At 62.8% G+C, this 9,369-nt stretch overlaps 1 pseudogene; it reads right to left on the bottom strand.

Moving 5' to 3' along the window:
• Nucleotides 1-144: 144 nt before the first annotated feature.
• LOC114489782 lies at nucleotides 145-8,997 on the bottom strand (annotated as a pseudogene).
• Between the last annotated feature and the right edge of the window lie 372 nt (nucleotides 8,998-9,369).

The raw sequence follows: 9,369 nt of genomic DNA, 5'->3' as shown, positions 1-9,369 counted from the left end.
CTCACACCACCACATTGGCGGATGGGGTCCCCCAGGCTCCACGAGGCCGTGAGCCTGTGAGGCTGGGGCCGGAACCGGGGCAGCTGTACTCGCGGCGTCATCCTGCATGGTCTCATCCTCGTTTCACATTTTCAGTGGTTTTGCTAAACCAAAGGCTCAGTGTACACCAGGAGCGCTGTTCTGCCCACCCAGGCAGGCCTGCCATCTTCAGCCGAGACCTCCGGGGCCACGGCTTCTGGGTCGGAGGGGCCTCAGTGCTCGCACAGCAGGCCCGCGGGCCCCGCCGCCCCCGAGGGGCTGGGCACCAGAGTCCAGCCGGCGCCCTGTGAGCATTCACGGCCCCTGGAGCCAGGGAGGGCTCGTCCACGGGTCAGCCGTCACACCACGGAGTCCCGGATGTCAGAGCCCAGGCGGACCCGAGGCCGGGGGCACACAGGAGACACCTCCACCAGGCTGTCGTGCACGCTGAGCGGCCTCTTCTCGACTCGGTGAAGACCCGCGGCCCCGGGGAGTTGTCCGACAGGGCCTGGTAGCCCCGGTGGTCAAGCGGAGTGCTCGGAGGACCGACGCCATTGAGCGGCCGGGTCTCGGGGGGCGCCACCACGGGGCGGGTCTTGGGGTGCACGCTGGCGCACTCCCCAGCTTCAGGAAGAGCTTCATGCCGTCCCGGTACCGGTAGAGCGCGAACAGCAGCAGGAGCACCACGGCAAACACGAAGAGCCGCTCATCACCAGGAACTCGGTCCAGTAGGACCTGGCCGCGCCCCAGCTGGCCTTGCCCTGGGCCGGCGCGCTCACCCTCGACGTGAGAGGCACCTTCCCACCGCGGCCCCCACTGGGCCCTCCACCTTGGGGCAATACCTGGCCACCAGCTGCTGGAAGTTCCCCTCCAGGGACCAGCACTGGAACTCGCCCAGCTCCTGCTGGCTGCCCACCAGCAGCAGGTCCCCGGTGGGCAGCACCCGGCAGGAAGCGGAGCCGTTGACGGGACGCCGTTATGCAGCCAGAGCCGCGTCGCCAGGTTGGAGAGCAGCGGGCAGGCCAGGGTGTTCACCGTGTTGGGCTGGAACCTGACGTGTGCACAGGGCTGCTTGTCTGTGGCGGGAGAGGCACAGGGTGTGGGGGGGGCCTGGCACCCGCTGAGGCCCCAGCTCACCCACCTCCCTCTGGGCTGCACCCCTCAGGCCTCAGTGGCAGCTCTGAGGGCTCGGGGATTGTGACTCACATCCCAGCACCTTGCTCGCAAGCCAGAGGGACGAGGACGGGAGGAAAAGCACTGACCCCCCCCCCCCCCCCAGTGCCTGAATTCAAGAACCTTCTAAGCAACTTGGGCCCTGCTCCCCTCTAGCCTCTGACAGGCGCCTTACCTGCTGGCACAGCGACCCGAGCCCTGGTCGAAGACGCATTGCAGAGGTTGCGGGCATCGGCCCCCTCGATGTCCTGGACCCACGGCCTGCGGACCGAAGAGAGGCTGCAGTAGGCCGGGAACATCCCGGGAGCCTGAGCCCCCACCCGAGGTGCGGCCCTGAGGGCCAGGGCCCGGGGCTCAGGGGCCGCCAGGCCCACAGCAGGGGTACAAGGCAGGCCCCTCTGTCTCCGAAGTATTTCCAGTAAAAGTCACTGTAGCGCTTCCCTGAACTACAAAAGCAGTCTGAGCCTTTAGAAAAAGTCTGGCCCTGGCTGGCGTAGCTCAGTGGATGGAGCACGGGCTACAAACTAAAGCATCGCAGGTTCGATTCACAGTCAGGGCACATGCCTGGGTTGCAGGCCATGCCCCCAGCAACCGCACATTGATGTTTCTCCCTTCCTTCCCCTCCCTTCCCTCTCTAAAAATAAATAAAATCTTAAAAAAAAAAAGAAAAGAAAAAGTCTGGAAGGGCGGCTGGCTCTGTATGCGCACAGCTGTCTCGTTTAAAGCAATGCACACGCGCTGACTCGTCTAACACAGTGTGATAAAGAAGAAAAGTCGTTCTTGATGCACTCAGAAAAACTCAGAAACCCTCAGCCGAGCACAAAGGCTACACATCCTGTAGGCCCTGGCCAGGGAGCTGAGTTGGTTAGAGAGCACTGTCCCCGTACACCAAGGTTGCGGGTTCGATCCCTGGTCAGGCACAGACAAGAATCAGCCAGTAAATGCATAAATAAGTGAAGCAATACATCAATGTTTCTCTCAAAATCAACCAGTCAATAAAAATAATTTTAAAATACTGTTTAAACCACCCACAATCCAGCAGCCAGCAACCATGACAAGCAGCATTTTCGGTGCATCCCTCCCAGGGTACATGTGTGTGTCCTCATCTGGTTTTGTGATCTATAAAACTGGCACCAGCTGGTGTGGCTCCGTGGACTGAGAACAGGCTGCGAACCAAAGGGTTGCTGGTTCAATTCCCAGTCAGGGCATGTGCCTGGGCTGCGGGCCAGAGCCCCAGTAGGGCGGGCATGAAAGAGGCAACCACACAGTGGTATTTCCTTTCTCCTTCCCTTCCCCTCTCCCTAAAAATAAATAAGTCAAATATTTAAAACAACAACAACAGCAAAAACTGGCACCAGCTGCCCCCTGCGTGCAGCCAAGACACACCACAAGTGTGGCAGGCCCCGTTTCTGCTTGAAATGCACTCAATTTTACACATACGCAGAAAACTCACTGAGGATATACACCCAGGAGGGATTAGCCGTTGCTCTATTCTGATTGGGCTTACCTCCGTTTCCTAAGTGTTCTGCCTGAACATTTATTTTATAACCCAGACAAGTTCTATTGAAGATGACTTTCAACTGGTTCGTTAATGGACCATGTCGCGTAGCCCTCACTTCTGTCATTTAGATCCACTCACACTTGAATCTCGACTTTCCCGCCAAGCTCTGCAGAGCTGCGGCACTTCCTAATTTTCCAAATCACGCCCCCGCCTTACGGGTGGGTAAGGCACACAATTTACTGTCTGGACTACACCACTTCCAGGGTCAGAAGAGGAGCGAGTTCATAGTCCATTACAACGCCAAGACTGTGGTGGCGACCGAAGCTGCGCAGTGAGCTCTACCGAGGGCCCCGGCCGGTGCTCCAAGGCCGAGGGCACAGGGAGGGACAGGGGGCCGGGGCCTTCAGAAGCTCTCACCTGGAGGCCGCCTCAGAGCGGTAGAGGCTGAAGTGCAGGCATTTGGAGCCGCTCCAGGCGCAGTAGGGGTCCCGGGCCAGGACGCAGTCCCCGCAGGTCCAGTACAGGCTGCAGTTGGCCACCGGCACCTGGACCACACCCAGGTGGGAGGCCGTACAGCAGTCCCTGCGCAGAGGCCGGCGTGAGGGGCAGCCGGGGCCACCGCCCCCAGCCGCACCGGGCTCAGGCGCCCAATCAGAGCCGCTCCCCAAGAGCTTCCTCTCACGCCCTCCCGACACCCTGCTTTCCGACACTTGTCCGTCAGAGGGGCACCCCAAGGGCGCTGACCGGCCCTCTTCCGCCCGCTTACCCTGCCCATGTCCAGGAGCAGGTTCTGCACCGGCTGGCCCGGAGGGAAGACCTGCAGTTCCTCGACGACGTGCACTCGGTTGCCCACGCTCACTGCCTTGTGCAGCCGGCCGTCCCCTGCGGCAAAGCAAGGAGAGACTCAGGCCAGGGCGCCGCCTGCTGCCACGCCCCCACGGCCACGCCCCCGGGCCTTCCGCGCCCCGCCCTCCGGTCACTCACCGGTACCCAAAAGGACGTCATAGGCACCGTGCAGCCGAGGACGCGTGCCGGCCACGCGCTGGTACGGGCCTGCGGCTGGCAGCATCAGCAGGCGTCTGCTGACCTTCCCTCCATCAGGAATTGGTCCTTGCTTAAGTTTCATCACGCGTCTTGGGCATCTTCAGGGACGAGTTGGATCCTCCTCTCCCGGGTTCTTTTGGTGATTCACTGGAGAAAGGCGGCGGCTTGAGGGTTGGGGTGGGCCTGTGGATCCTCCCACGGCTTCTCCAGAGGCAGGCATTGTCCGCCCCTCCCTGGGAAGCCTCGTCTGCAAGCCCAGGGTGGTGGGCACCCAGGGCCCCCCCCCCCCCCCCCCCCCCCCCCGGTGCTGTACTTTCCCCGCTGTGCTGTTCCTGCCCCACCCCCCCGGCCCAGGACCGCACTTCCTGCTACATTAGCATCCTTTTTCTGCCATGCCCTGGCAGGGGCGGGTGAGGCTCCGACCGAACCACACCAGACGTGCCCCACCCCCCTTATCCTGCCCTGGGTCTGCTCCTCGGGAGTGGAAAAAGGAAGGAAGGAGGCTGCCTCTCCATGGCCCGCCACACTCCTCACTCAAAAACCAATAAGGATCGCCGGCATCGGGAGGCACGCGTGAACAGTCACGCAGGCGGGCTGTAAGGGACAGGGACACACTGCCCACCCCGAGAAGGTTCGAAGGCCTTCCGACAGTCAGTCACATCTGTCCCAGCCGGACAAGCAGCCGGGACTTTTGTCCTCACGTTCAAAACAGACTTGGAGAAGCCGAGTCGCCCCAGCCCGGGGATGCCCCTATCCCCCACCCACCCCAGCACCCCCCCACCGTGTGCCGGGAGCAGCCCTCACCGAGCCGGGCCGGGCGCGTGCGCCGGGTAGGTCACCGTGTACCACTGCTGCGTCTCCCGGTTCACCTCCTTGTAGAGGCCGTTGAAGACCCTCTGCACGTCCCTCATGGAGAAGACGCAGACGGCAGAGCCCTCCGCGGTCCCTCCGTGCCTGAGCGCGAGAAAGGGCCGCTGAGCCCGGGAGCCCGGCCTCCCCCACGCCTCCCCCCCCCCCGCCGAGTCCCCAGGGCCCTACCACTGGGACGTGAAGACCCCGTAGAACAGCGTGTCCTGCCATCCTGGGGGCCGGGGCTCAGCGTGAAGACGTCCTGCAGCACGTTGAAGGGGAAGCCGTCCTCGGGCCGGGAGCACAGCAGCTGGCCTTCAGGAAGGACGTCCAGCGCTGCTGCAGGATTCGCCCGCCGCCCTCGTCGCCCTGGGGGAGGGGGGCGGGGGCAGGGGAGAGGTCAAGGCTTCCCGAGCGAGAACCGCCTTCACGACGCAGCTCTCGTCTGCCAGCGGTTTTCTTATAAACACGTGTACTCATACGTGTGCAAAAGAGAAAGGATTAACAAGGAGCCTCCGACGACCTTCACAGCGGTCACTTCGCAGGGTGGGGAAGCAGGAATACAGTGTAACAGCTGACGGTGAGGCTGCTGCCGCCCCCGTGCCTGAAAGGTTTACGGGACCAGTTTAACCCCACGACGGTGGGGGGGGGGCAGGGTTGGTTCCCGTTCCCACTGCACAGACCAGGGAGCTGTCCCTGTCACTATCCCTGAGCAGCACGGGACTTCCCCAAGCTCACAGGACAGGCAGGGGCTGAGGGCATGCAGCCTGGCTCTGGAGTCCAGGCTCTTTTTTTTTTTTAAACTGATTTTAGAGAAAGAGGAGAAAGCAAGAAAGAGAAACACTGATTTGCTGTTCTGCTTATAGACCCATTCATTGGTTGGTTCTTGTACGTGCCCTGACCGGGGATCGAACCCACAACCTTGGTGCACCAGGACCATGCTCTGACCCGCTCTAGCCTAGGGCCAGAGCCCAGACTCTCAACCACGACACTACACCGCCTCTTTGTCTTGGGATATCTACATGTAGTTTTCTGTTCTGCAGCTCACACTTGTTACATAAGAGAAAACAATAAGGGGTGTTCTGTCCAACTTAAGAGGAGAGAAAGACCATTAGCTGAGTCGTTCTCCCAGGAGGACGAGAGCAGCTCACAGAAGCACAAACCACCTGGTGTGTCCTGACCTTGGACCCAGGGCCTTTGGGGGCTCTGGGGGGCCCCACCCCCCTCACCTTGCAGATGCGGGCCACACGGGACACGATGGTGTTCTCGAAGAACTCGAACTCCTTGCCGGTCTCGCTGAAGAAGAAGTAGATCTTGTCATCGTCCCCTTGCAAGCTGCCCAGGCTCTCGGGGACATAGGCTGAGGCCACGAACGCTGGGTCTGCGGGAGCCAAGAGTCAAGTCAGCCCAGGAACCCCCAGGGGCGAGGTTCTGTTCTCAGGCCCTGCGATGGGGCAGCGCCCCCCCCCCCACCCAGGGCTCCGGAGCCCTCCCTCCGCGGGCAGCAGCAGCAGCAGCAGCAGCAGCAGCAGCAGGGGCTCACCTTGCAGCCAGTTGAGGGAGCTCTCGGTCTTGGTGGGGCGGCGGCTGCGGCTCCGGGAGATGGCCGGGTCGTTCCCCTGGAAGTTGCTGACCGTTCCGGTGTAGAGCTCACCGTCTGCCAAGAAAACATTCCCCATGGGAACGGCCCCGGGGCCCCAGGGCAGGGCCCCCTCTTCCCCCGCTCAGACCTGCAGTGACCCCCAGCCCTGCCCCTCGCCTGGGGAGCACAGAGGAAAGGGAGCAGGGAAATGGGAGAAGGCCAAGGGTGGCCCAAGGTCACAGCTGCACTTCACACCCACGGAGCCTCACTGGAGCCCTCCCACCGCCGCCAACACTCACCAACCATTGAGGGCCGTGAGACTTGAAGTTGGGGTCAAAGGGACAACGGCCCTTGCCGTCTCTTCCAGAAGGACATTCCCCGCCTGGTCCCTCGCCAGCGTGAAGTTCTCCACGTTCTACAGGGGAGCAGACGTGGGGGCTCAGGGGCACGCCAGGGAATGCGTGTGCTTGGCAGGGAAGCGGGGGGGGGGGGTGCTGGGAAAAACAACTCTGAGGGGGTGCGGGGAGAGGTGAGGCGGGGCCGTCCTCCCCACTCCGGCACGGGGCAAAGGAAGCCCTGTCTAGCAGCACCCTCTGCGGCGGGTGCTCGCTGTCCCAGGAGGCAGAGGGGCGACGCAGCTTAGCAAGAAGCCAGCCAGGAAGGAGCAGCAGCAGCAGATTCAAACCCACGTTCCGCAGCTCCAGGCTGGCAACCCCACCCGCAGCCTCTGCTGAGGTGAGCCCAGGGCAGGACTCCCGGGGGGTGTGGGAGTGTTGAGGGGCGCACAGGGTGGGTGGCAAGGGATCTGCAGGGGGTGGAGTGGCAGGCCAGCCAGCATCTCAGTGCCTGGCGGCCACTGGCACCCCTCCTTCACATGGACGGAGCTGGAGGGCGCCGGGAGCCCACCGCCACCAAGGGCCTTGCCAGGCCCTGCCTAGTCAGAACAGGCCCCCTGGGGCAGGAGGTGATGAGGCTAAGGGCACTCACGATGTAGGTGCACAGGGGGCTGAAGGCCCCCGTGCCGCAGGCGAACAGGTGGCTGCTGTTGAGTGGCAGGAGGATCTGATATAGTTTGACAGTCACGCTGCGGAGAGAGGGAGAGGGTGTCAGGCCCAAGCCAGCCACCAGGGGGCACCACCCAGACCCGAGGCCAGGGCTGGGGGTGAAGCCTGGAGTCAGGGGGCGGGGACTCCGCAGAATCTAGAAGCGGAAGCCCACCGGGAACCACAGACGTGTCCTGGGCGCTAGAGGGACCTTGGGGGCTCCGCTAGTTCTGTGGCTGGCAGCCTTCTCTTCAGTCTGGGGTGAGGGCAGAGAACGCCTCCTTTGGGCTGTCTCATCAGAAAGTCCTCTTCAGAGGCAGCGCAAACGGGGGTCCCCTCCCAGCCCCCTTGGGGGAGAAGCCACGCCCCGAGCAGGAGGAGACACGCAGCCGGAGCCCTGGCTCCAGACTCGCACGCGGCCTTTGTCCCATGGCGTCGCCAAGCGAGATTCCGCTGGTTCCCCCGCCCCCCCGCCCCCCAAACCTTCTCCCTCGAGACCTTCCCCTTTTCACTGCTGCAACCCCACCCTCCGCTTTTTAAATGAAGCGTGTAACCTGACTACCCTGTAAATGCACTGGTTTTTGCCTATTGTTCGTGCTTCTTTATCACAGCGATGCCTCCAGGGCCTAAAAAACAACGCCTGGGCCCAAAGCAAGTGCCGAACGAATACTAAGTGCGGATGTGCGGACGAGAGAAGTCTGGGGCGGCCAGGGCTCGAACCCGGGACTCGATCCCGAGACTGGTGCTCGATTGCCTTCGCCTCGGCTGCCCCGCGCCCCGCCCACTGGACTCAGGGCCAGGAGGCTTCTGGGAACGACGGGGAGGCCTCCGGAGGAGCCCCGGGCTGGATGGGACCCGCCCCCACCGGTCCGGACCAAACCAAACCAGGATCTGTCGGACCTGCCTCGTTCAGGGCCCCGCGCAGAGGGACGCAGCTCCCGCCCCCCACGCAACCGCCGCTCCTGCTGGAAGCGGGTGTTTATTCCGCACTGAGTTCCCGCCAGCGGCCTCACCCCTATCAGCTCCTGGAATCGTCCCTCTTAGTCCGTCCAGGGACACAGGCACCACTGGCCCCATTTCACAGGCGGGGACACTGAGGCTCAGAGAGGCCAGTCTATTTGTCCAAGATTCAAGGCCAGGTCTGGCCACCTCAGCAGCCGAGGTCCTGCCCAGCACAGCTGGCTGCGTCTGCTGCTCCCGGTCCTGCTTCCGTCCTGGGTTCAGGTCCACCCTGCACCCCACCTGCAGCCAGGTCGCAGCCCGGGTGCCGGCTCACCTGCGGGTCCTTGCCCTTGAAGCTGCACTGGTGTTTCCTCTGGGCGTCTGCGCTCCACAGCAGCTGGGGAGGGCGAGGGGGCAGGTTAAGTGTGCAGGTGGGAACGGAGGGTCCCCCCCTCTTCACTCCTTTCCCTGCTCCGTGCGCCTCAGCCCCGGGCCCAGGAGATCAGTCTTCCTTCCCCCTGCCCGCACTGCCAGCCCCTCTGCCCAGCCTGCCCAGCCCGCCCAGCCCGCCCAGCCCCGGGCCTCGTCTCTCACCTCCTGGTACCTCCCGCCCGGCAGGAAGCTGGCGCTGCTGCTGAGCGCGAAGAGGGCCTCCCGGGCACCCACGTACAGCGTCTTGCCGTCGCCGCTCAGCAGCAGGGCCGTGTAGTTGGAGACATTCTCAGCTTGGAATCTGAGGAGCGGCCGCTCTTCGGAGCCTGGGGAGAGGGAGACAGACATTACTTGGGGGCCACCCCTCCCCTGCAAACCCACCCTCCTGGATGGACCAATCAGAGTGAAGGTAGGTCAGCAAGGTAGTGGGTGGCGAGGGGCTGGGGGGGGCGCAGCATTCCCGCCTCGCAAACACTGTGCAAGAACGAGATACACAGATGAACGGAAAAGAACATTAACCACAGCACCATCACAGTAAGGAAACATCGAGGTGACCTAAATGTCCGACCGCAGGGGACAGAAGGCGACCACTGGACAGGACACCAGCAGCTGGTGAAAGGATGTTTTTTCGGAAGCCCCAGAAAAACGAGTAAAGTGACATTTAAAAAAGGACACGGTCGAAATACGGAGCGAAGTAAACCACAAGGGGATGGTGCCGGAGCCCAGCTCAGAACATAAGCAGGCAGAGGTCCCTCCCACAAGCCCTTTGAGTGGCAGCAGGCCCC

Source organism: Phyllostomus discolor, unplaced genomic scaffold (assembly GCF_004126475.2).
Source record: "Phyllostomus discolor isolate MPI-MPIP mPhyDis1 unplaced genomic scaffold, mPhyDis1.pri.v3 mPhyDis1_scaffold_42, whole genome shotgun sequence".
Classification (NCBI taxonomy): domain Eukaryota; kingdom Metazoa; phylum Chordata; class Mammalia; order Chiroptera; family Phyllostomidae; genus Phyllostomus; species Phyllostomus discolor.
Note: the sequence above shows the minus strand (reverse complement) of the source record. Positions and strands in the feature narration are given on the sequence as shown.